General features: G+C 37.8%; 1 long non-coding RNA gene across 9 annotated transcripts in view; it reads right to left on the bottom strand.

Annotated features, from left to right (window-relative positions):
* LOC139084548 (uncharacterized) overlaps positions 1 to 22,054 on the bottom strand; it is a 235,923-nt gene extending 213,869 nt beyond the window's left edge. For all 9 annotated transcript variants that reach the window (XR_011542020.1, XR_011542015.1, XR_011542017.1 and 6 more), the window contains exons 1-2: positions 21,861 to 22,054; positions 21,611 to 21,720 (exon numbers count right to left, since the gene is read on the bottom strand). This is a non-coding gene — a long non-coding RNA (uncharacterized lncRNA). The remainder of the gene's footprint in view (positions 1 to 21,610; positions 21,721 to 21,860) is intronic.
* Positions 22,055 to 22,974: the final 920 nt, after the last annotated feature.

Raw genomic sequence — 22,974 nt, 5'->3', positions numbered from 1 at the left:
AAAGTTATTCGCCTCTCTTGGGCTTGGTGTTCTTTTCTGATTGGTACAAATTTCTCTCCTCTGTTTGTCTCTCATGGCCATTGTGTTAATCAAGATCATAACTATGAACGAAGGCATTAGAAAGAGTATAAATACTATATTCATCTAATGGGTTAGTGTATTAATTCTAGAGAGAAAAGAACATTTTCCTATGTTATTAGACACTATACTTCAATCAGTACTACCAATTTAAAGAATAATGAATTTTTTCTTGCTTCTGTACTTTTCCATATACACTTATAATCTGTTTGTCAAAGTCTACCAAAAAACCTGCCAAGATTTTGTTTGGGATTGCATTGAATCCATGGACGAATTTGAGAATCGACCTACAAACTTTACGGTATTGAGTCCTCCCACACTGGACTCTAATAATACAATACATTTTTCTATTAATTTTTCCTAATGTTTTATAATTTTCATTACAGAGATAGTGCTTATCTGTCATTTAATTCCTGTTGATGCTTTATGAAGCTATAAAAAATGCTATCACTATTGAAATTTTGTCTTCCAACTATTTTTGCCAGTAGATAGAAATACAATCAATTTTGATATATTTACTGCATATCAATATATACTAAGAGACCTTGCTAAATTCACTTACTAAGTCTAGTAGTTTGAAATTTGGATTTCACACATAATCATATCTCCTGTAACAAATGATGGTTTTATTTCTTTCCACTCCTCATGCTTTTTATATTGTTTTCTTGCCATTTTATACTGCCTGGGACCTCCAGTAAAATGAATAAAAGCTATTCCCATTGTCAAGGCAAAGCTTTCAATATTTTACTGTTAAGTACATTTGCATTTGGCAGTATCTACTATAGCTGAATATACACATTCCCCATGATACAATGATTCCACTCCCAGGTACATATGTTCACTATAAAGTATTTATAAGGATTACCATAGCAGCATTATTTATATTAGCCTCAAAACAGAAACCATTCATATGCCAACCAACAACAGAATGGATAAATAAATTGAGGCAGATACCCCCTGAAATACCACACAGCAAAGAGAATGACCTCACTGCAACTAGATCCATCAAGATCAATTTTACAAAAATGAGCAAAAGAAGGGAGACACAAAAGAGTACACTCTGCATGATTCCACTTATATAAAAGATCAAACTGAGGTAGGACTAGTCTGTGCTCTTGGAAGTCGGTAGAGGACTTATCATTGGAGGAGGTAGTGAACGAAGAGGACAGCAGGAGACTTCTACAGGGCTGCCAATGTTTTGTTTCTTGATCTAGGTGCCAGTTATGTAAGTGTGTCAGTTTGTGAAAATCCATTGAGCTTAACATTTATGCTTTGGGCATAAATTCCTTAAGTTTCTACTTTACAATGCAAAAAATGAGACTTCACTGATTTCCAGATAAAATCCAGAATCAGTATGGAAACCTCCCCCTACTAGTTGCTGCTAACCAACTTGGGCTTTATGTTCAAGCCAAAGACATGTAGCTCCCTAAATGCTCTATGCATTCTTTTCCTGTTCTTTATTTCCCCTTGACAACTTTTCTCAGAGGCAGCATAATAGCTATAAAAGCACTGAATGGGAGAAATTTGCCTGGGTTTGAATGCAGGCTCTGCCATTCTTAGTTGTGTAATCTTGGGCAATTTACATAGTGGTTCTGTGCCTCGGTTTCCTCATCTATAAAGTAGCGATAGTAACAGATTTGCCTCATAGATTCTCCTCAGATGCCACCTCTGTGCCTTATGTGAAATAATAAATTTGAGGACCTTACTTTCTGTTTCTCTATCCCTGGGACCAACTTCCTTATCACAGCTCTAACTGAACTGCATTATACATGTATACGAGTTTTCTAGGGCTGCCATATCACAGTACCACAAACTGTGTGGCTCAAACAACAGGGATTTATTTCCTCACAATTCTGGAGGCAAGAAGTCCAAGATCAAGATGTCAGTAGTGTTGATTTCATTCTGAGGCCTGTTCCTTTGGCTTGCAGATGGCTGTCTTCTCCCTTTATCCTCACATGGTCTTTTTTCCCTGCATTTCTGTGTCCTAATCTCCTCCTCTTATAAGGACACAAGTCATATTGGGGTAGGGCCCACCTCAATGACCTCATTTAACCTTAATTATCTCTTTAAATACCATTTCTTTAAATACAGTCATAGTCTGAGATGCTAGGGGTTAGTACTTCCACATAGGAGTTTGAGGGGGACACAATTCAGCCCATACTAAGATATCATCTCTCTCTCCTCTCTAATTATAATCTTCCAAAAGAGGAGATGTGTCTTATTGTCTGCGTGTCTCCAGCTCCTACAAGAGCATCTTGCACATAGGAGACTCTTAATAAATAGGAGCCACAAAGGGAAGGAAGTTCACACAAACAAGCTCTTCATGTCTTGAAAGGCACCAGTGATCTAAAAAAAACAGGAGAGCTTCATTTAATCAAATAGATGACTAGAGTCGGAAAAAAAAGGTGATGAATGCAATATACTGAACCAGTTGGGGCTGACAGAGACAGAGCTATAATTCCAGATCAATCGCCCCAAAGTGAAGCTTGACTTTTCTTTAATAACAGTTCTTCAATATTAATTACCCAGTAATTCCTACTTCTGTGCCTTTTTGGGTAGAAGCCAATTCTTGATGGCCTCTATAATTTTTTCCTTTTTCTTTATGTTTAATTGTATTTTAATAGGCATTTTATTCACTTAGATTAAAATAACAATGTAATCAGTATAGACTAAGAAATCTCCTCACTCTTATGCCTGGCTACTCCTTTCTTAACTCCCCTCACACAATTTATGTAAATGTGAGAACATATGAAAATATATTTTCTCCCTCCTACTTCTTAAAACAAATGGTAGCATACTAAATACACTGTTCTGAACTTTGCTTTCTACACTTGCCAATATCCTGGTGACCTTTCCATATGTGTAAATAGAGGCCTTTCTTGTTCTTTTGTTCAGCTGTGTAGCATTTCATTGTGTGGATCATGTTTTATTTAACCATCCTTAAATTGATGGGTTCTGGGAATGTTTCCACGTTAGTATCACCAAGGATGCTAAAATGGATAACTATCCACATGTCATTTCAAACATATGCAGGTGTGCCTAAAGAGTAAATTCCAGGTGTGGGTTAAGTCAAAGCTTAAATGACTCTAATTTTGATGAGTATTTCCTGCTCTTCGTAAGGTAGTGCAACTTTTCACACTCTCAACAGAAATTATGAGAGTCTATTTCTACACAGGCCTACAGAGAAAAATATTATCAAACTTGACTTTTTGCCAATCTGATAGATGAAACAATGTTTCTCTGAGCTATGGACAGATAGGCAAGGCTGTATTGTCTTATAGGGTATTTGATCTGAGAGGTAAGTTTCATCTGCAGTTAGATCCTTATATCTTAATCATCTTGATTATAGTTTATTCATGATGGTAACCCTTGATGAAGTGAGTCTGTGGAGGAAAGAGATCATAGGATGGTGAGAGAGTCAGGGATCCAGTTCTGGAAATGGTGTACATCATTTTTACCCACATTCCGTGGTCCAGATCTAGTCATAGGTCCCATGGAAATACAAAGAGAGCTAGAAAATGTTATCCCAAGCTGAGCTTATACTTCCTAGAAACAATCCTATGTCATGGGAGGTAAGAAAGAATCTTTTACACTGGAATATTATTCAGCCATAAAAAGGAATAAAATTTTTCCATTTGTGACAACATGGACAGACCTCAAGGGCATTATGCTAAGTAAAATAAGTCAGAAAGAGAAAGATAAATACTGTATGATCTTACGTAAGTGCACTCTAAAAAAACTGAGCTTATAGATACAGAAAACAAACCAGTCAATTGCCAAAAGTAGGGGTGTGGAGTGGTAGAAATGGGTGAAGGGGGTCAAAACGTTCAAACTTCCAATTATAAAATCAATAAGTCGTGGGATGTAATGTGCAGTATGATGACTATAGTTAATACTGTATTATATATTTGAAAGTCACTAAGAGAGTAGATCTTAAAAGTTCTCATCACAAGAAACAAAATTTGTAACTATGTAAGTTGACAGATGTTAATTAGACTTACTGTGGTGATCATTTTGCAACGTATACAAATTTTAAATCATTATGTTGTACACCTGAAACTACTGTTGTGTCAATTATCTCCATTTACAAAAAGAATTCATAAAAAAATTTATGTAGATGCAAAGCAATTCCAATAAAAATCATAAGAGGTTTAAAAAAAATTAAAAGGAACCTTTGGAAGACAATTGGAGGGCTCTGTCACACACAGATATATTGCTATGTTTCTGCTATTCCTGGAGCGCAAGTGCTTCACTCAAACACTGACCTTGATCACGTAAAACCATTTTTGTTAAGCTATGGGATTGTGTTATTTCTTAAAAAGCACAATTATTTCCCAGAACAATTTCTTCAAAATTGGTCACCCTCTAAGCTCATTGGCATCAATGTCCTTATCTATAAAATAAGAAAATTGAACTAGATCATTTCTAAAGATCTTCTGAGAACCAAATTCTTGGATCTGGGATTCTTATAGTTTAATGTACCTTAGACTGAAGGAGTTGTTGGCCACAAGCCAATATCTCCACTCCCACCAAACTAACTATTCACTTACTTCCTGCTTCTGTCCTTCCTGGGGTCTCCCAAGGAATATGACCTCATCTTCACAGGAGGGTAATGTTAGGGAGGTAAAGATTGGTATAGCCCCAATCTGTTTACACTTCTCAAATCAGACTCCCAATTTCCTGCTGATTTAATTATTAGTGAGCCATAATCTTACAGATTAAGGGCTACAGTTAAATCCAAGAAATACTTATTAAGTTCCACAATAAGAGTTCATAAATTGCCTACTCTGTGTCCAATACCAAATTGTACTGGAGGTACAAAGAAAAAAACAAAATTTAAACCCAGAATGAGTTTATGTGTTGATTCAAGAACTTAACATTCAGAGGATAAAGAGGTATAAAAACAGAATTCCTGAGGCTGGTCCCGTGGCCAAGTTGTTAAGTTTGAGCACTCCACTTTGGCAACCCAGGCTTTCACCGGTTCAGTTCCTGGGTACGGACATGGCACCGCTCATCAGGCCACACTGAGGTGGCATCCCATATGCCACAACTAGAAGGACCCCCAACTAATAATATCCAACTATGTACTGGGGGGATGTGGGGAGAAAAAAGCAGAAGAAAAGAAAAAGAAGAAGATTGACAACAGTTGTTCGCTCAGGTCCCAATCTTTAAAAAAAAAAAAAAAAGAAAAGAGTTCCTGATCCAAAAGAGCTTATAACTTCTTTCAGTATATTAGGCACATACACATGAAAAAAATAACAATATAAGATTACAAATGGTTTTCTGCCAAGACGAATAAACAAGGAGATCCAACAGCAAAGTGGGAGCAATGAGATGCCTACCCTGAGCGGCTTTCGTAACATCAGGATGACATCCAAACTCTTTGTACTGTGAAGCCTGAAGGAAGCAGAAGCTCCAGTAAGCAATTCCCAACTGTGCAAAGCAAACTTGGCCTTTCCGGGGTTCTGCTGTCTAAGAGGGCTGAGGGCCAGCCTCCTTTCGTTCCTGCCTGTAATCAGCACCTTGGTCTATGATGGGAAATATGCTTGTCAATCACGTGTTCTTATCAAGAGAGAGACTAAACCAAGAGAATCTTTTCAATGATGGATAAAACTCAAAAAGATCAAAGATCATCCATGCTTGGAATAGGTAAAAAATTTTTTTAAATGCCATTAACTTCATCTCCATCCTCCTGTTGACAGTCAATTGATAGTCCAGGGCATGTGACATATGATTTCCTACTGTGTGACTTGCAGAAAAGACAGCCAGTTATGTGTAATTGGGGTAAGTTCTATTGAACCCAAGTTAGGAAACTACCCTCATACTCCATCTGTCCCCACCTTGGTCAGCAGCCATCAGGTAACACAGGTTCTGGTTATGCATGACTTTCAGAACCAGAGCCATTTTTGAAAATGAGTTAGAAATTATGTAACTGTGTGGTTTCCGAAATTATAAAGAAAGCAAGCGAGGAATCACTAACACTAGTTTATAGACAAAGAAACTGAGATGCAACTTGGTTATATTACTAGGCCAAAGTTCAGATGCTCTTAGTGAAGAAGCCAGGCCTAGAACCAAAGTCTTTTGGTTCCAAGTTTGGTGTTTTTTTCTGCCCTATCTTGCTGTTGGCCTTTCTTTTACCCTACAGCAGAGAAATTGGTGGTCAACAGAACAGTATAGAAAGTAGGTCAATGTTACAACATGTAGGTCCCAAGTCTCCACATGAGGCCCAATACTTAGTAAATACTGATTAGATCTAAATGGAACTGAAGCTATCTGGTCCAGCCCCTCCCCTCCCCATTTTACAGATGACAACACGAAGAGGCAAAGACATTAGGTAATTCACACAAGATCATAGTTAAAAAGCATCCCCCTCTCCTAGTCCAGACTTCGTACTACACCATCAACTTGCTGGATATTTTGTCGCCTAGTTTGCTGCTGCAAATTCTTCCTATCACTGCTAACAATTGTTTGAAACAAACTGCATTTCTCGCTTGGATGTAGACAACTCCTTCTCAGCGACACCTCTCTCTCCTAATCATCTGCTTGCCCTTCCTGCCTTGTCACTCTGAGACTGAAAGTGATCCTTAGAGCAAAAACAAATAAGCACGCTCAGGCATGTAGGAAATCAGGCAGGGAGCCCCACGTAGAGAGGAAGAGACAGCAGCTGGTGCTGATAAGCAGGAAGTGAGCACAAATGTCTCAAAACTGCTGAATAGAGACCAGAGTACACAATGAACAGATTGGACCTAGCCAGAAGTGGGGTGGCTGCAAAGGAAGTGTGTTTTAAGGGATCCCGAAATATGAGCTCCACTTGGAAGCTACTATTATTACTACATTGTTATATTCGATAAGAGATTCGTTTCTTTCATTACATTTCTAACATACCCAGGATGATTGGAGAGCTGGGGTTGGGGGCTATAAGTTATTTATACCTTAGTGGGATGCGATTTAATTAAATTGCTCTCCTCCTAACACATATTTGAGCTCAGACTCAGGAGGAGTTTAATAGCTGTAACTAGAAATGTGAGGAAGTAATTTTGAAAGGTGGACAGTTCTGGAAAGGGCAGACTTGCCCTGGGGAAACGCAGTGTGAGGTTTTGGCAAAACAAGAACGTTGATGCATTGGGATGTGGGATGCAGAGATGAGACATGAGAAAGGGTGAAGGTGTCCCGGAAGTGGGAAAGGCGAACTAGAGCAAGGCAGGAGGCAGCCAAAGGCACGCCCAGATAAGGTCCCCAGTTTTCCAAGTTTCAAGTCTGAGTTTGTGTTGGTTTAGAGGTCTCTTGAACTTGATGAAGATTTAAGGCCTCCCACTTCTTTATTTTCCTCCTGGATAAGGTCTGTCAGGCACTTTACTCTCCCACAAAATAAACAGAAAGGTTTATGAGGGGGAGGCAAAGCAATATACTGCCAATGAAGGCAGAGCTGCCAGACGCCCACACTCACAAGTCACTCACGGCAGCTGCCAGTAGGGAAAGAACGCTTTTAAATTGTGATTTGGCTTTCTTGGCCTCGGGAGATTTTATTAACCCCCTGTAGCAATGAGCAATGGTTTCCATTTGAGGGCAATTTCTTTTTACTGGAGGAAGAGTGTGGCTGAACCATGGTCAGAGGGTCAGGGGTCTAGAAGCCAACTGAACCCATCTCGGGCACTTTGTTGACTGATTAATATGTGATCGTTCTAAAAGGCAAGCTTGATCATATTTCCTCCCTGCTTAAGCTTTCAATGGCTTCCAGTTGGCTAACTGATAAGAGCCATGCTCCTCAGCGTGGCCTGCTAGGGCTGGGGCCTCATGGCTGAGCAACCCTTGTACCCACCTCCCACCTGAGTGAAGATGATCCTCACCCCCTCACACAGTGAATTTTCTGAAGATCCTCCAAATGAATTAAGCACTTTTCAGCCTCTAAGGCTCTGCACACTCCATTTACTCTGCCGAGAATGAGTTTCTCCTCTACGTCCTTCAATTCCAAATGTCACATCCCGAGTATAGTGAGAGGCAGGAAAGAAAGTAACACCACTCAAGCTCAGATCCTGGCTACGGTTCACTGGCTAGGCAAGGTAGTCTCTTCTTGCCTCAATTTCATCTTCTGCAAAACGGGAAGTAACAGTATAATAATAACTTCCCTCGTGGAATTGTTGTGAGGATTAAATAAATTAACCCACATAGGGCATTTAGCTGAGAGCATGGGATTTTATGAGTTCTGAAGAAATGGTAGCCATGATTCCGGGGTGCCTCTGCTAACCCAGTTATGTTGAGCTGATCATCAACTCTGACGCCACATTATCACATCTGCCACATTACATGGAGAATTTGTCAGTTGATGCCCTATTTCAATCCACAAAGAATTCGATTCGAGGCAGTTCAATTGTTTAGTTTTTTTAATTTTTAAATGAGTTCATCTTCCACGGGTTGTGAACTCCTGGAGAACAAAATCTTTATCTTATATTTTACTGTGTCCCTAATGCCTGCTGTGACCCATGCCTGGCACATATTAGATGTTCAATAAATGTTTACAATGGGATGTAAATATTCAAGAAGAGTATGTGGAAGGGAAAGGTCATTGAACTGGCATCAGATCTGGGGGTTCACTCATAACTTTGCCTCTGATTTGTTCTTTAGCCTTAAATTACTCATATAACTTTTCTAGGCCTCATTTTCCTCATTTCTAAATTTGGGAAAAGTTGGAGGTTAGGATAATAGGTCAGAGACAGCTTGGGAAACATCCTCATGTGCAAATTAGGAACTGAAAATTTCTTCTATACTGATAGTAAAATTCAATAAAGGACAAATTTATTGTATTAACTGTTAAAATAAGTTTTAGGTTCCAAGTTCCTAGCATAGTGCCTGGTAAATCCTTAATATATGGTAGCTTTACTGTACATTATTGTTACAATATTATTTTAATGCAAACATAGCATTCTAAGTATATACAGCATATTTAATCACCTATAAATAGTAGGATGGTTTTCTCTAATGTTCTCTATTTAAAAATGCTGTAACATTGTAATGGACCTTCTTCACGTAAATTTTTGTTTACATTTATAAACATAGTATTTCTCTAAACTCTATCTTCAATGATATAAAGGTTTTCATACATGTTGTCAAACAGCTTCCCAGTAATTGTACCAAGTTTCCCAGCAGGCTTGTGTGGGATTGTTTATCTTTCTGCACTTTCCACCAGTAGGATATTTTATTGGTATTTAATCTTCACCAATTTGATGGGTAAAAAGTCCTTGCTGTTTACACTTTATTTTTTTAATTACCAATGAGGGGTTTTTCTCATATTCATTAGTTTATTGCTCCTCTTCTCTAAAATCTCTCTTCATGATCATACAAAAGCATTTAGTCAGTCAAAAGAAGAAAAATGAGGAAGATAGTGCTGTTAAAAGGTGTTTTAAGGGCTAGCCCTGTGGTGTAGTGGTTGGGTTCACATACTCTGCTTCAGCAGCCCAGGGTTCGTGGGTTTGGATCCCAGTTGTGGACCTACACACTGCTTGTCAAGCCACCCTGTGGTGGCGTCCAACATACAAAAAATAGAGGAAGATTGGCAACAGAAGTTCGCTCAGGGCCAATCTTCCTTGCAAAAAGAAAAAAAAAAAAACACAACAAAAGTGTTTTAGTTATGATGCACATAGGATAGGTTATCTGGAAAATTTTATCCCACATTGTTCCTAATCATTGACTATCTCATTTATGTTTTCTCACACAAAATTAATTCTTCCCCTCCATCCTATGTGTCTTTCTTTCTGCCTTTTCCAGGGCTTTCTTCTGGTGTCCCCTCTTCCAGGAAACTCTCCTGGCTTTTTTGATGTTGCTTTTTCTCTCCAACTAAAGTGTAGGCACCTTTGATACTGGGACTGGGTTATTCTTTCTTATAACCTTGAACCCTCAATCTTATCATCGGGGCCAGGCTTGCAGCAGGTGCTCGCTGACTGAAGATGCCCTATTGTCAGTTTCATTGAGAAGAGTTCAGACTTGGGGAAGAGGATGGCAAGCAGAAACTCCCTGGCCAACTCACAGGATGAAGTGCATCCCTCCTCCAGGCCATGCCATCTGATACACTAATGATCTTCCTTCTATTTTATTGACATTACATCCTTTATCAATATTCAAGAATTGGTGGTGTAGTTCCAGTCTGAGTTCAAAGACATGAGGACCAGGAGCACAGATGATGAAACTCCCAGTCTGAGGGCAGGAATTGGATGAGGCCACCCATACTGGGGGGGAAGGGGGAGGGCATCTGCTTTACTCAGTCCATCAATTCAAATGTTAACCTCTTCCAGAAACTTCCTTAGAGACACACCCAGAAATAATGTTTAACCAGATTATCTGGGTATGCCAATCAAGTTGACACATAAAATTAACCACCACAGTCTCCTGTTATCTGTAACCAGTTGTGCTAGAATCAGGGAAGTGAGGGATAAAAATCTGATTCCCCAGGACCTAAGGCTGCCCAAGACCTAGCCATTTACCACCTCTGCAGAAGAATCTCAGAACCTGACCACAGTGCTCTATTAAGCAACACTGGTATCTTACTAAGTGTCAGCTCAGTAATCTGAATGAGAAAATTAATTGGACTTGATTCCACCTGTCATGTTTACGGTGTTGTAGGGCCTGGGGTCAATTGGCTGAGATTGGTTTGGGGACACAGATACAGTTTAGTACTTGGAGCTCTGCAGATGCCCTGTCCTCCATATGTCCTCAGAGCACAAGATGGAACCAAGGTCTAGGTCGGAGGTCCACAAAGGCTGCAGCAATTCCTGGTATGCAGAAGTAATTAAAGTCCAGAGCAGAATATTCAGCTTTCCAAAACAGGCAAATTGCTGAAAGGGGGGAAGACACATAGATGATAAACTATAGTTTTTTCATCTGCAGAATGTCGATTATTTCATCTAGGGAATTGCCCTAACACAATTAAGTATTAGTTTTACATTATCAATCAGTTGATAGAGTGGGGTGGGAAGGGAGAATATACATCACGGAATTTAAAAGTTAATATTAAAGAGCTTGACCACTGAAGATGAATTCAAAGTGAAGATGCAGCCCAACAGATTTAGCTGCAAAGGTCAGGAGAGCACTGGGTTTGAGGTCCACTTCTGCTCTGTAATTAACTATGTGACCCTGCATAGGTTACTGTCTTTCCCAGCCTCATTTCCCTCATATGTGGTTACACTCTTACTTTCAAGATTTCTTTTCTTTTAGAATCCTGACACTCAATTATTCTAGGTCTAGCCTTAACAGAAAACAATCTCTTTTATAATTTTTGTCCCTTGGTGGGCTTGTCTATAAAGCAAAGATGGTAAAACAAAAATTTTTCACCTAAATGTCATGAGACCACGGCTGTGTAAGTGCTTGGGAATGCTCTAAGTTTCCCACAAGGGTAAGGCAATGCCATCATTAGCACCATTTTGAACACTTCTAGTTTTTCAAAGGACAGGAATTCAAGGTTCTGTGTGTCACTTGACTTTGTCTTTCAGGAGAGGTTCTGGTCTTGCCTGGTCTCTCTCCAGAGAGACGAAAAGAGAAGAGCTGGTTCAGAAGAAACCTCAGTGCAACGGCTCAGACTATTTCCATATCAACAAAAGACAACATTTATAATTACTGAAAGCTTGTCAAAGAGTTTTCTCAAACATTGTTCCATTGTGTCTTCACAGCACTGAAGATCCTTATCCAACTTGCTAGTGATGAGAAAGCTGAAGCACTACTTTCCTAAATTCACTCTTTTCTTCAGAAGACTTGGAATTAAACCTGAAAGTCCTAACACATGGACTGCATTGGCCAGGAAATGACAGGGCCCTGATGTCCACTCTTGAATGCCTTACTTCCCGTCACATATCAAGTCCTTCCCTACCCCCTTGAGGGCAGAATCAATCCCTCCCTCCTTGGGGATTCCATAATTTATCACAAGTTTTGTTAATAAAACACATCCACATAGTTATTATCTTCTTCACTGGACTACAAGGTTTTTAAGCCCAGAAACCACAGTTCTAGCCATAGTCCCTGACACAGTGGTTAACACGAACTGGGGCTCATCAATGGTTGTGGAATAAATGACTGACGAAAGGGCTATCAAAGGTTTAGAAGAGTGAGGAACAGAAAGGGGGGTTAAGGAAGAGAGAAAAGGAGGTGGAGAGAGAAGGAGGAGGGCGAGACTGGCTGGCTGGTGCCGTATCTGACCATGTTTCAAAGCCAAAAAAGCCCACTGTAAATGTTTAGCTACTGAGTTTGCCTACCCACATTCTGTTCACCACCGTTAATGAGAACAGTTGAGAGTTGATGTATTTGCAAACATTCCCACCCAAACAACAAAAACTAGCAAAAATGAAGAGGCTGTCCCAGCATTTCTGTTAGTCATTTACCATGGCTGTCCAGAGTGCACTATATTTTCCACAGATAAGACACAAAATACTCTCATTTCCTGGGGTAGAACAAAAAGCCCAATAATTTAACCAGAAATGGGGAACATGGGACAACAAAGACGATGGCTATCATCTTGTCAAATACACACACAAAAGAAATTCCGTAACCTTATATATAGGCTTAGTGGATTTTGTAAGAGAAAACTGAAATACTCATAATCGTAAAAAGTTATGAAGTACCTCATTCACCCATTCTTTCCCCTCCATCTGTGCCTCATACATAGTCCAGTGCCTGGCATATAGCAGGCGCTTGATAAATAAGTGACTGAATTGAAGTATGTGCAAACAAAATCAGAATAGATAAGAACATTAACTTATTTGAGCAGATGTTTTCTTGTTCTATTTAAATACTATTACTCTTTACACACTTATACTGAAGTGATGTCTCAGTTTCCCCAAAATGGTCAGTATCTACTAAGAACAGGTCAACAGTTCATCTGAAAAAGACGCAGAATGAAGCAAACCGAATTTTATTCTATGCACATTCTCACACAATTATTGGAGAGTAAACACTTACTTGACCAGATTGTAATTATTTACACTTTAATTGCATCATCAATATGCATTCGTTCAAGTCTTTTTTTAAATTTTTATATATGGAGAATCTACTCTGTGCCGGAGCCCATGTGGGGCACCAGGCATACAGTACAGTCAGAAGACAGAGGTGGTCTCTACTTCTATGTTAGTGGAGAAGATAGTGATTTCTTATACTTTTTTTTTTAATTACAAGGAAAAATTACAATAGCATTTAATTAACCCTACATGTTCCTTTGATACTATAAGCATATTATACATTCCCATAATTCTTTGCCCTTATGTAAAAGGGACAACCAAGTTCACTTTCTTCTTAATGATAAATATATCTCATGTTCCTGGGAAGAAATTAGGTTGTTCAGGCCTTCACACCCTAGAAGGCTATACCTCACTATCACATGCTATAAAAGTTCTAGTTTACCGCATTTCACTGCTTTGAAGAGAACCTCTCCCTCCTTGCAAATTTGTGGGAAATTCAACTTTGATTTAAACTACCTTAATACCTAAAATTCACCTATCAACCGACCTATATTCCAACACATAGAATCTCCAAACAGCATTACTTATACAGTGGTCAAGTGGCAGATGATATTTGTTGTTCAGGTCATAGACACAGTCAGAAGAGGTACTTTAAGCAGTTAAGATGAAAACCTGTACACTGAAGAAAAAATGTATATGTCTTACTCAAGAGGTAGAGTTTTCCAGATTACTAATAAATTGGTTATATTGTTTCCCAGCCCACATCAGATGAGAAAGAGCTAAGAAAAGGGTGCAGGAAGGAACAGCCAGATGCAGACACAATGACAGCAACAAGTTGTGAAGAGCCTAAACAATAATCCTGTTAACAGGCAATGAGTGCTTGTTGTGTGCCAGCTACCCTACTGAGCCCTTGATTTTCACTCCTCTCAACAAGCCTGTGAGGTAGCTACTACCATAAGGTATCTACTACATGCCAGAAATCTACATAAATGTTCTTTAATCCTTACAACAACTTGGCATTACTGTCAAAGGTTAATCATTAAGGTTAACCCTAGTTCAAATCTTCCCCTTTGGTAAAGTTAAATTCCAAATAGAAGAAACAAGATCAAAATCTAGCCAAAATGATATTTTCACTACTATTTATAAAATATACTCCAAAATACACTTTAAATTTAAAGCTATTGGGATCCCTAAAATTACCTAGTCTGGCTACTTCATCTTATAGAAAAGTAAAATGGAACCAGAGAAGTGACATAACTTCCCCAGGACGTAAAACCAACTATGGCAAAGCTTGATAAGGACTTTGTGTGGAAAAAGTCCTGACTATGGAAACAGCATGGGCCTTTGTGATGAATAAAACTCATCTTCCACATTGTAGCTGTGTAACCTCAAGCAAGTTTACTTAATGTTCCTGTAGCTTGGTATTCTCAGTTGATGAAAGTAAGGATTAAAGTTATTTTTTGTCAGAGTATTCTGAGAATTAAAAGAAGTAACATGCAAAGAGCTCTGAGTCACTCTTCCACTCACAATACAGTGGGCACACGAAGTGGCACAGCTGCCAGAAGGAAATTTGTCAGGGTCTGCTAAACTATAAAATGCACAGATCCTTCAACATAGGAACTCCACCTCTAGAAGCATAGCCCATCAGCAAATATATGTTCAAGGATATTCACTGAAGCTTTAACTGTAACAACAATAACAAAAATAATTGTCTCAAGCCAGCCCTGACAGCCTAGTGGTTAAAGTTCTGCATGCTCCACTTCAGCAGCATGGGTTTGGAACCCCACCACTCGTCTGTCAGTAGCCATGCTGTGGCAGCAGCTCACATAGAAGAACTAGAATGATTTACAACTAGAATATACAGCTATGTACTGCTTTGGGGAGGAAAAGAAAAAGGGAGGAAGATTGGCAACAGATGTTAGCTCAGGGTGAAACTTTCCCAGCAAGAAAAAAATGCACAAATAATAATAATTAAGTCTCTACCAAGAGGGAAATGCTAAAAAAAGAATGAGATAGATTTTATAGAAAGTAACCATGGTAAGCCTTTTGAAATACATTAAATAAAAAAATGCCATTTAATAATATGTGGACTGGAGTTTTGAACCCATTTATGGCAAAACAGAGCATAATATAAATATGTATATGTATATATAGATCAAATTGTTAAGAAACCTCTTATGAGGGTTTTGGTGTTTGGAGAAAGAGGGAAATCAAGATAATTTTGACCTTTTATTCTATATTCCTCCTTATCTTTTAAAATTTCTATCATAATACATTTACATAATTTTTATAATAGAAAAAATTTAGAATGGCTAGCATATAGTGCATACCAAAGAAGTGTTTTCTTCTGTCCATATACCTCTATTCTTAGTGCTATAATTATTATTATTATAATTGCTATTGCCATCATTGTCATAACTTCAGACACAATTTTAGAAAACAAATACTGTTTCGGGGACTACTCTCTGCCCCATTAGAGAGCTTTTCCATAGAGCTTCAGATCTGGCTGTCCATTTATGACCTGCACTAAAGGTCTATATCCCCAAACCTGAGCTAGGGGATTAACAAAGGTTAATAAAAACACATAAAGGAAAGGTAGGGGCAGTTTCCTTCGTCTCTGTTTGTGGTGTCATTTGTCTCCCTGTTAAATTGCAATAAAGACAATAAAAGGAAATCGGCTGTGAAAAATGAAAGAGCCCTCTATTCATAAAAACAGTTCAAATGAGAAAAGCCTTTTAATGGAGAAGGGACCACTACCATGCAAAGCAGCGAGTGGGAGAGGGACACATAAAACCCTTAAGACAATTCATTAACCACAAATTATTGTAGGCAACTTTAATTCTTTCTCCCAAATCATGTTTATGTTCTAACCATCAGCGTGATGGATGCCTAGAATCAAATTCTCTCAGACTGATGTCTCTGCTGCCAAGACAGTAGGCAAAAGCACTATGTTTGACTATAGGATTTTCCCTACTGATATGAGAGTCCTTAGAAGAAAGGTGGTCCCATAATGGGCACGAGGATGGAGACAATGTGGTTCACCAACAGATCTGACGTTGCATTCCACTTCAACCAACTCATCTTCCTGAATGAATAAATTAATGATCTTATGAAAGCTAACCACCTCATCTCTGAACCACCTCATCTCTGGACCACCTCATCTACAACGAAGATAATATATGCCTTGCTTATCTCTCATAGCTGTTATGATGCGATACTTAGATGATAAAAAATAAAATATATGGCACCTCCAAATTTTTCCCTTTAAATCATGCCAGCCACTCAGAGACCACACAGTCAGCACCCCGTTAAAAGAACAGGCCTGTTCCCAGCAGTAATTATGGACCCCTCACTTTACCACCACCTCTCCTTTCCCCTTTCCTCTCCATTCCTGAATTTGCATAATCTCAAATTAAACAGTATATTGAACAGCTCTGCACGTGATGGGAACAATCACAATTTTATATTTTTATCCCTCTGCTCTGGAGTCCCAGCCCCTGGAAAAATTTTGGCAGACTCCTTTCTGTTGAAATTGACCCATTGCAAATTTGTTTTTAGCTTCTGTGTGACCCACCATTGCAGGGAACATCCCTGAAAGCCATTCCAGTGGTCTTTTAGGAACTTGAGACATCTCACTTTAAGTATTGAGAGATTCAGACTAATCTTTTCACTCTTCTTTCTCTCCATCCACAATCTACTCTTTGGAAGGTGAATGAGAATTCACCTGCAGAAATTCACATTCAGAAATAGGACGCTGCGACTTGGCAAGAGTTTTAATTGGCAAAGAAACATTCAGTCATGTTCACTAGATTAGACTAATTCAGGCGTGAGAGAGGGTCAATTGGGAAGGATTTTTATCACAAAGCATCAAAGACAAGAAGTGCCCACAACTAGGTTCTAGAAGATCTACCTCAATTCTGTATCAGCTAGCTTCTAAGAACAAGTGGAAGAGGTTCCCACTCAGGGACATCACTTTCTCTACAGCTACAGGTATTACTGAGAGAATTGGACAAAAATCTAAAGTTTTCACAAGGAGTTCCTTCTTTGGGGGCATATTGGGGCCCAGCACACTCTGGAGCTGTCATCTATAAGCCAGGTAAATTTCATAATCTTTCTCATTAAGGATCTCCTTCTTCTGCAGTGTTGGTGTTGACTATTATGAAAAATGGCAAACTGGAAGTGTTTGATATGCAATATTAACCCAAGCTCCATCTTTTCTAGCACAGCTAAGTAAAGTTCATTTTACAAATAGAGGATTTGAATCACTAGGCTGTCAAACAGACAATGTTTCTGAGGGAAAAAAAAAAAAAAGCAAAAAAAAAAAACCCAACACATTAACAGCACTGCCCTTAGGCATAACTGCTTTACAGATTCAGATAATGCCTGGTTAGCTACGACTACATCCCTGATATACCATGAGTGTCAGTTGCCTATTTGTAAAATAATTAGATTGACTTTTATCATCTCTAAGATGGCTTCCAGACCTAAAATTCCATCACTCTGTAGGATGCTGATTTATTTTAAATTTATCTTATAGGGTTTTTTTGGTAATTTAGGGGCTTGTTCATCTGCAGGAAGTACAAAACTGGTTGACTCCATTGCAGCCTAGGTTGGCTATCTCTTCAAGAGAGCTGAGGTCAGGTACCATAAATTTGAGTTTACATTCAAAAAATCTAAGGAAATCTATAAGAACAGCACATCAATGTCCTTTACTTCCTAAGGGCATTCTGCCCCATTTTTTTTATTGGTGAAGGTATTAGAGTATTTTATTGATAATGATTTTCACGAGAATGCAAGCTTCATAAGGTCAAAGTTTTTTCTATTTTGTTTCCTCCTCTCTCCCATTTTTAGAAACAGCTCTGAGATGGAATTGACATACTCTAAAACTCACAACTTAAAGTGCACAATTCAATTTTTCTTAGTCTAATCACAGAGTTGTAGACCTATCACAAGGCCTTCACTTGGGGTCATGAGAAACTTTTGGGTTTAGGTAGTGGTGGTGGTTGTACATCATTGTGAAGCTACTTAATGCTACTGAATCATATGCTTTAAAATGGGGAGAATCGCAAATTTTATATTATGTGTATTTTACCACAATTAAAAAATGCAAAAAGACCTCACTGAAGCACTTTTTAACATTATTCGTGTTTCCATTCTGCAGCTCAAGTATCACTGTTCAATGTTGAATAGATTCTGGAACACCAAGCAATAGAATAGATACATTTGAAATAACTTGGACAGAGGTTTTCTCCAGGCAATGGAATTAGAGATGATTTCCCCTCTTCTTTATATATATTTTCTAAAATAAGTAGGCATAACCTTTTGGACAGAAAATAGAGGCATTATTTTTTAAATCTGAGAACACATGTGATTACCACTTTTACAGGAAGGATCTCAAAGGACCTTTAAGTATGAGGAGAATATTAACCATTTGGGGATATTGCCTTGGGTGTCTTTTCTTATGGCATTCCAGAGTGTGTTTTTATGTTTATGGCTTATTTATAAAGTGTAACATTTTGCATTTATCCTGCATTTCCTATACAAACTACACCATTTGGTTTCTAAAAAATCTATAGACATAATTCAGAAATGCATCTATTCGTACATCTATATTTAATTTTAGTTGTATAAACAATTAAGTTAGAACAGCCCCATTTTGCAACTTTTAGTTAATGCATCTAGTCATTGACCATCAACAGCTGTTAAAAGAGAGGCAACCAGACAATAAGTGGCTAGTAATGGAAAACCGAAAAAAACATACCAACATTTATCAAGTAGCATTGCCAAAAAAAGACCCTACTGGATCTGATTAAACCACTACACTCAATCTCCAATTTATAGGATATATAAAGACCAGAGAAACATATTAAGTAACTCCATGGGGTATGAAACCATCAAAATCCAGAACATGGAAAACTCTGCAGGACAAATGCCCTGATTCTTTGATGATAGTAAGAAATTATTTTTACTTGTGACAATGCAATTGGGGTTATTTTTTAAAGTATTACCTTTTGGAAATATACACTGAAAACGTTTACAGATGAAATAATTTGATTTCTGGGATTTGCTTCAAATAAATATTCAATGGTGGTAAGTGGATGGAGGTGTTAACGAAACAATATTGTCATGAGTTTGTACTTTCTGAAGCTGAATGGTGAATACATGGGGATTATACTATTATTTCTACTTCTGCATATGATTGAATTTTCCATAATGATTTTTTTAAAGAAAAATAATTTAATTTTTTTTAAAAATTGAGTGGTGAGGAGGGGGCACTTGGAGGTGTTTTTATTATTTGATTTATTTTTATCCTTCTGAGTTTGGAGAATATACAAGATATAATTCATGCTTAAGTAAAATTCTCTAGCTAGGTTCCTCCATTTACCACTGTCATGTGTATAAACTGAAGGAGAAATTTTTCTATGACCTGCATTCCTGGAATCACAGAGATGTGATATATCCAGAACACACTTCATGGTCTATATCCTGATGCCATGTGGCTCTCTCATAAATGGGAAGCAGCTATAAAATGGCAGAAAATACCCAATTTTACAACTGCTTTTGAAAATCTTTAATATTCCATATTTTAAGAGTACATCAGTACATCTGACATAAAGTTGGAATGTAAACTGCCTCAGGTTTTGAGCAGAATTATGGTGTAATAAAAATGGGCAGGAGAACTGGACAGTGGAATAGCTCTCTGAATCTCATTGAAATGTGCTGTATTATCAATCATAGATATAAAACACTGCATGTTTAAGGATTTGGCAAGGTAGAATACACAGATTTTTTTCCAGGACAGGCAGATCTATCCTGACTCATATAGCAAATACCATTCAAATATAAAGCATCAAAAAATCAGCATCACCATTATATAATAAAACATGCTGTACAGTGCAAGAAACCTTAAGCCTCTTTACGTAACCATATTTGTGATCATGTCAGTATTATTCTGAGAGAGGTGTATGTATATTGTGAGATAAAGTGAGTAATTACATTGGTGTTATTAAGAACCAGGACTTTTGGCATGGGAGAAAGAACGTAAAGATGTAAGGTCAAAAAGATTACATTTTTAAAACCCTGCAATCCTAAATTTTAATCGCCAGGATCAGTGTGAACTTGATATATTTTATCATTATATATAAAAACAGCAGCTAAACTGATAGCAATCAGTTCTCCCAGCAACAAGATGATGGTCTGTAAGTATAGTTTCCTACTAAAAGAACCAAGAAAAAGGTCTTACAGCTAAGAAAGAGTGAAGAGGTCAACAAATCCTCTTCCTAGCCCCGCAAAAAAGGATAAAACTGGACAAATTTATCAAAAACCACCATTTTGAGACCCTGAAAAAATTGACCAAACACAAGCAAATTAAGAAGTGTTTATTTATGAAAAACTCCTAGTCCTTCAGCTAAAATCAAAGTATGTAGCCTTCTTGTCTGAGGTTAAAAATCACCCCCCACCTCCAGTTTGATCAGTGATAATGGCAATGTTGCCAATGTGGGGCTGTAGGATACCAATAGCTTTGCTGCCAGATAAAATGGCCCCAATTTCAGGGACAGGATAAAAATCTACAGCAGGCTGCATTGTTAGTAGGAAATAAGTGGGAAACTGACAGCTCTACTAGCCTAAGTTTGTGGTACTAGTTGGAGCAAGAGGTGAACTAACCATAAACTTAGTGGAGAGATCTTGGAAGTGAGAGAGTCATAGAAGAGATGATAAACTCCTCATGCATCCCTGACAGACTGTATGTGCATCACATACAGACTATGCACATTTGTAGGACATACCCAAGAGAGTTGAGTTGAAAGTAAAAGCCAAAGAAGACTTGAGAACTGACTAAATATTGCATGTGCTCTCCAATCTACACAAAGATCAATCAGTAGAGGGAGGAAGATTTAGGGTTTAAGGTATTTGAGACAAGTCATTGGCTGACCATTAAGCTATGCAGATACTGGAGTGGCTCCTACGAAGCCAGGCTAAACAACGAAAAAGAAAAAGTCTAAGCAGAGACACAAGTAGCTACACACTGCAGGAAAGATAAATTCTATAGCTTAAGTCCAGGTAAGTTACAGACAACAAAACAACAAAAACAATAGCACAGAAAAGTAAAGTCAGAGTACAAAATTAGTATATTATCTAAAATGTCAATTTTTAACAAAACATTAAAGTATATGAAAGAAAATAAAAACAGGAAAATGTGACCCATACTTGAGGAAAAGAGCACACTGAAACTGACTCTGAGTAGACCTAGATGTAGAATTTAGCAGCCAAAAATTTCAATGCAGATTATAAATATGTCCAAAGAATTAAAGGAAATTATACCCAAAGTAGTGAATGCAAATTTGATAAGACGAATCAGCAAATAGGGGATCTAACTAGAGAAGTAGAAAGTATGAAAATTTCCACTTGGATCTTTAACTTGAAAAATGTAATGAAAATGAAAAATTCACCAGATGGACTCAACAGATTTGTGATAGCAGGAAAAAGAATCGATGATTTTGAAGATTGAAAAATAGAAATTATCTCATCTAAATAGAAAGTAGATTAAAGAAAACATAAGGTAGATTCGGAGACTCATCAGAAAAATCATAACTTACCAATATACGTGTAATGGCAGTCCCAGAAGGAGAGAAAGTGGCAGAAAAGCATATTTGAGAACAGGTTTCAGCTCTGATATGAAAAAATCATGGAAGTCATTATTCCCATCCTTAAAAGAAAAAAAAAAAGTTGAGCAAACTGAAAATCAGTGACTTTTCTTAGACTCAGAACTGTTTATCATAGGCAAATCATCACCGTGAACCTGGAGAGAGAACTAAATCCAGAGAATTACAGCCAGTACTGGCATACCTGAAGCAGAAGTCATGGAAGCAATAAACTGGTAGGATTTCTTAAATGGTAATTTTGATGAACTGCTGGAGCCTTGAGACTAGTTTGAGAGTGAGAAACTCCTGGGGATTGCAGCCTTAAAGGGACCTCCACACTTTGCTTTTTTACCATCACGAACCCAACCATGCTTTTACAGTGAAGAGCTAACAAAGATCTTCTTGTAGCTCTGACAGAGGAAGTGGGTAAAAGAAACTATTGCGAAACATATCCAGAGCATTCTTCATAACAAAGGCTTACTCTCGAGAGGGAAAGTTTTTATCCTACCTGAGGGAAAGATATTTTTCCAATTCCAGCCTCCTCTAGCCTTCCTCACTCATCTAAGGGAGGAAAAAAGTCCCAACAAGCTGTTTTGTAGATATCAACAAATGGATTCTGAAATATATTTTCTGAAAGGGAAAAAATCTAGAATCACCAACACAGCATTGAAGAGGAAGGTCAAAGTTAGCGTACTGATAGTACCCAATTTCAAGACTTACTATAAAGCTACAATAATTAAGACAGCATGGTATTAGCAAAAGAACAGACACGTAGATAAACAGAATAGCGAGCTCAGAAAATAGACACACATATATAGTCAGCTGATCTTTGACAAAAGTGATTCAACAGAAAAAAGGTAGTCTTTCATCCAATGGTGCTGGAACAAGTGGACATCCACATGCAAAAAAAAATGTAGGTGTGAACCTTACGTCTTTCACAAAAATTCAAAGTAGACCATAGATCTAAATTTAAAACATAAAACTAAAACTTCTAGAAGTAAAAAGACTATCTAGATAACCTTGGTTTAGAAATGAGTTTTCAGATACAATATCAAAAGTATGATCATGAAAGAAAAAAATGATAAATTGGACTTTATTAAAATTAAAAATTTCTGCTCTGTGAAAGACAGTTTAAATGAAAAGACAAACCATAGACTGGAAGAAAATATTTGCAAAGCACGTATTTGATAAATGACTTGCATCCAAAATATACAAAGAACTCTTAAAACTCAGCAGTAAGAAAACTCAATTGAAAAATGAATAAAAGATCCAAAGATTCTTCACTAAAGAAGATAAACAGATAGTTAATATGTATATGG

This window comes from Equus przewalskii, chromosome 7 (assembly GCF_037783145.1).
Source record: "Equus przewalskii isolate Varuska chromosome 7, EquPr2, whole genome shotgun sequence".
NCBI lineage: Eukaryota > Metazoa > Chordata > Mammalia > Perissodactyla > Equidae > Equus > Equus przewalskii.
The sequence above is the reverse complement of the archived record's forward strand: the minus strand, read 5'-3'. Positions and strand labels throughout refer to the sequence as shown.